This window comes from Populus nigra, chromosome 2 (genome assembly GCF_951802175.1).
Source record: "Populus nigra chromosome 2, ddPopNigr1.1, whole genome shotgun sequence".
Classification (NCBI taxonomy): Eukaryota; Viridiplantae; Streptophyta; class Magnoliopsida; order Malpighiales; family Salicaceae; genus Populus; species Populus nigra.
Window position 1 is genome coordinate 10,483,852 of NC_084853.1, and position 5,000 is coordinate 10,488,851.

The window sequence follows — 5,000 nt, forward strand, 5'->3', positions numbered from 1 at the left end:
CAGCGCCGACGAAATCGGCAAAGTCGGCAGAATCGGCAGCGGGTGCTGGCGATGGGTCTGGACGGGCTGGATAGTCCAAGGCTCGACGAGAAAGACTGCTGGTTTAGACACTGGGGCAGTGGCAGCCCGCGGGACAGTGTCGGCAGATTCGGCAGCGCAGATTTGTGCGGCTGCAGGTTCGTCGGGGAAAATCGGCAGCGCAGATTTTGCGACGAACATGGGCTGGGCGATGGACTGTCCAGGCCAGGCAGGAAAATTTGTCGAGGGGACACGCTGACGAAACAGCGCTGGTTCAGGCACGGCGGGCAGTGTTGGAATCGGCAGCGCCGACGAAATCGGCAAAGTCGGCAGAATCGGCAGCGCAGATTTTTCGACGAACACGGGCTGGACGGTGGACTGTCCAGGCCAGGCAGGAAAATTTGTCGAGGGGACACGCTGACGAAACAGCGCTGGTTCAGGCACGGCGGGCAGTGTTGGAATCGGCAGCGCCGACGAAATCGGCAAAGTCGGCAGAATCGGCAGCGCAGATTTTTCGACGAACATGGGCTGGACGCTGGACTGGCCGGGCCATGCAGGAAAATTCATCGAGGGGACACGCTGACGAAACAGCGCTGGTTCAGGCACGGCGGGCAGTGGTGGAATCGGCAGCGCCGACGAAATCGGCAAAGTCGGCAGAATCGGCAGCGGGTGCTGGCGATGGGTCTGGACGGGCTGGATAGTCCAAGGCTCGACGAGAAAGACTGCTGGTTTAGACACTGGGGCAGTGGCAGCCCGCGGGACAGTGTCGGCAGATTCGGCAGCGCAGATTTGTGCGGCTGCAGGTTCGTCGGGGAAAATCGGCAGCGCAGATTTTGCGACGAACATGGGCTGGGCGATGGACTGTCCAGGCCAGGCAGGAAAATTTGTCGAGGGGACACGCTGACGAAACAGCGCTGGTTCAGGCACGGCGGGCAGTGTTGGAATCGGCAGCGCCGACGAAATCGGCAAAGTCGGCAGAATCGGCAGCGCAGATTTTTCGACGAACACGGGCTGGACGGTGGACTGTCCAGGCCAGGCAGGAAAATTCGTCGAGGGGACACGCTGACGAAACAGCGCTGGTTCAGACACGGTGGGCGCAGTGTTGGAATCGGCAGCGCCGAGAAAATCGGCAAAGTCGGCAGAATCGGCAGCAGGTGCTGGCGATGAGTCAGGACGGACTGGATAGTCCAAGGCTCGATGAGAAAGACCGCTGGTTTAGACACTGGGGCAGTGGCAGCCCGCGGGGCAGTGTCGGCAGATTCGGCAGCAGTGTCTGCCGATTCGGCAGCGTTGGCTTGTTGGCGCGGGGGGCCGATTCGAGTGGGGACTTGGGCAGCGGGCAGCGAAAGCAAGAGTTTCCCCGATGCTGCCGGGAAAAACGCTCCCCGGGATGGCCGGGTGAGATGACCCGGCGGCCCGCGACGGGTCATTCAATTCCATGCCCCGTCAACATAACTCCCGATGTACTGTTTGCTTTTTCGGAAGAAGAGATCCATCCCCCCATCCTCGGCCAGCCAAAAACGCTCCAATTAATGGCCGGGTGAGATGACCCGGAGGCCCGCGACGCGTCATTCAAATCACTGCCCTATCGGCTACAACTGCTGATGGGTGGGATTAGAGGCCTGCCATGGTGGTGAGGGGCGGCGAGGACCGTGAAAGCTAGAGTTTTTCAGAGGCTGCCGGGAAAAAGGCCCCTCGGGTGGCGGGGTGCGAGGACCAGGCGCGTCATTCAATTCTCTTCCCTATCAACTTGGCTCCCGTTGGCGGGATTGGAGGCCTACTGTTTGTTACAGGGCTAAAATCGTCAGGGGAAGAGCTGACGAAACAATGCTGGTTTGGATGCAGGGGGTAGTGTTGGAATCGGCAGCGCGGACAAAATCGGCAAAGTCGACAAAAAAGACTGTTGGTCTGGACATCGGGGCAGCGGCAGCCATGCCGACAGGGGGGGAAATCGGCAGCACAGATTTGTGCAGCTGCAGGTTCGTCGGGGAAATCGGCAGCGCAGATTTTTCGATGAACATGGGCTGGAAGATGGACTGTCCAGGCCAGGCAGGGAAATTCGTCAAGGGGACACGCTGACGAAACAGCGCTGGTTCAGGCACGGCGGGCAGTGTTGGAATCGGCAGCGCCGACGAAATCGGCAAAGTCGGCAGAATCGGCAGCGGGTGCTGGCGATGAGTCTGGACGATTTATAGTCCAGGGCTTGATGGAAAAGACTGTTGGTCCAGACAATGGGGCAGTGGCAGCGCGGATTTGTGCAGCTGCAGGTTCGTCGGGGAAAATCGGCAGCGCAGATTTTTCGACGAACAGGGGCTGGGCGCTGGACTGGCCGGGCCAGGCAGGAAAATTCGTCAGGGGGGCACGCTGACGAAAACAGGGGCTGCGGAGTGGAAAATCGGCAGCGCAGATTTTTCGACGAACAGGGGCTGGACCGGCCGGGCCAGGCAGGAAAATTCGTCAGGGGGGCACGCTGACGAAAAGAGGGGCTGCCGCGTGGAAAATCGGCAGCGCAGATTTTTCGACGAACAGGGGCTGGACGCTGGACTGGGCCAGGCAGGAAAATTCGTCAGGGGGCACGCTGACGAAAAGAGGGGCTGCCGCGTGGAAAATCGGCAGCGCAGATTTTTCGACGAACATTCGTCAGGGGGGCACGCTGACGAAAAGAGGGGCTGCCGCGTGGAAAATCGGCAGCGCAGATTTTTCGACGAACATTCGTCAGGGGGGCACGCTGAGGAAAACAGGGGCTGCCGCGTGGAAAATCGGCAGCGCAGATTTTTCGACGAACAGGGGCTGGATGCTGGACCGGCCGGGCCAGGCAGGAAAATTCGTCAGGGGGGCACGCTGACGAAAAGAGGGGCTGCCGCGTGGAAAATCGGCAGCGCAGATTTTTCGACGAACAGGGGCTGGACTGGCCGGGCCAGGCAGGAAAATTCGTCAGGGGGGCACGCTGACGAAAAGAGGGGCTGCCGCGTGGAAAATCGGCAGCGCAGATTTTTCGACGAACAGGGGCTGGACGCTGGACTGGGCCAGGCAGGAAAATTCGTCAGGGGGGCACGCTGACGAAAACAGGGGCTGCCGCGTGGAATGGCAGCCTACACGCAGATGCGAATTCGGCAGCGCACGATGGCTTGAGCAGGTCATGGGTTCGACTTGGCGCGATCTGAAACCTGGACGAGGGACTGTCGACGCTGGACGAGCCAGCGCGGTGGCCTGTCGTGCCCCGTTCAGGGGGGGCCTGCCGCGGAGACAGCCCTCGCGGGCTCGACAGCGCAGGCCAGCGTCCCCGACGTCGCTGGCCGCGGCAGGCGAGCTGCCGGGGTTCCCGCATTCCTACAAGAAAACGTCGTGCTTTCCACATGAAACCAATCCAGTAAAATCAGCCATATTTTTATGAGGCTGCCCACTGAATTTGGGGTCATTCCGGGCCGGTTCCTAGTTTTGCGGATTTACTCGATTTCTAATGGTAGGAAAATTAAAACAAATACTTCCCGACCTCGAAAAATTCTGGGAAAATTAATGAAGGTGGATTGGATTTTTGCCAACCTCTGTGCAAAATTTCAGCTCAAAATACCAAGAAATGAATTTTTTAGAGGGGGGGTGACAGCTGGGACCTAGTAGTGTCTCCCCCTGCCAGAGCTGCAATGACACTTATTGCTCTTTAGGGAGCCACCAGGCCGGCGCCCCTCAAAGACCACACGCGCGCGCGCGCCCGCCCGCGCTGGGCGCTGGGGCGCTGGGGCCTGAGGGCCTGGGGCCCTTGGGGGCCCTTGGGCGCTTGGGCGCGCGCGCGCGGCCCCCGCAGCCATGCCGCGCTGCGCGACGCGCGGACAGCCCCTGCTGGCTTGCTCTCTCGCCCGCGGGGGGGCTGCCTTCGGGCCCTGGCCCCCCGCGTTCTGGCCTGCCCCCTGCGTGGGAGAGGCTAGGCGCTGCAGGGGCCAGCCCGACGTCGCTGGCCGCGGCAGGCGACAGCCCGACATCGCTGGCCGCGGCAGGGGCCAGCCCGACGTCGCTGGCCGCGGCAGGCGACAGCCCCTGCTGGCTTGCTCTCTCGCCCGCGGGGGGGCTGCCTTCGGGCCCTGGCCCCCCGCGTTCTGGCCTGCCCCCCGCGTGGGAGAGGCTAGGCGCTGCAGGGGCCAGCCCGACGTCGCTGGCCGCGGCAGGCGACAGCCCCTGCTGGCTTGCTCTCTCGCCCGCGGGGGGGCTGCCTTCGGGCCCTGGCCCCCCGCGCTCTGGCCTGCCCCCCGCGTGGGAGAGGCTAGGCGCTGCAGGGGCCAGCCCGACGTCGCTGGCCGCGGCAGGCGAGCCGCCGGGGTTCCCGCATTCCTACAACAAAACGTCGTGCTTTCCACATGAAATCAATCCAGTAAAATCAGCCATATTTTTATGAGGCTGCCCACTGAATTTGGGGTCATTCCGAGCCGGTTCCTATTTTTTCCGATTTCCTCGATTTTTAATGGTAGGAAAATAAAAAAAAATACTTCCCGACCTCGAAAAATTCTGGAAAAATTAATAAAGTTGGATTGGATTTTTGCCAACCTCTGTGCAAAATTTCAGCTCAAAATACCAAGAAATGAATTTTTTAGAGGGGGGGTGACAGCTGGGACCTAGTAGTGTCTCCCCCTGCCAGAGCTTCAATGACACTTATTGCTCTTTAGGGGGGTGCCCCCTGACTGGCCATGGGGCGCGCTGGCCTGGCGCCCATAGGCCTGCCGCGGGGGATATGTGGGCTGTTGCTAAACTCGGACTAAGGTGGGGGGCCTCATGGCCCGAAGTATTGCCGGCATCGATGACCCGTTTTCCGGCCGGCGACGACCCGATTCCGGCCACCGTCTTCGGGACCCGCTCCAAGCCGTCGGGCGCGTTGGGGCTGCTTATCCGCGGCGTGGGCGTGGCATTCATTTGCCGTGCTTGTGCCAAGGTGCTGGCAGCTGCTGCGCGGCTGTCTGCTTGCCGCGACGTCACGGCGGCGGTGGCCGCTGCCC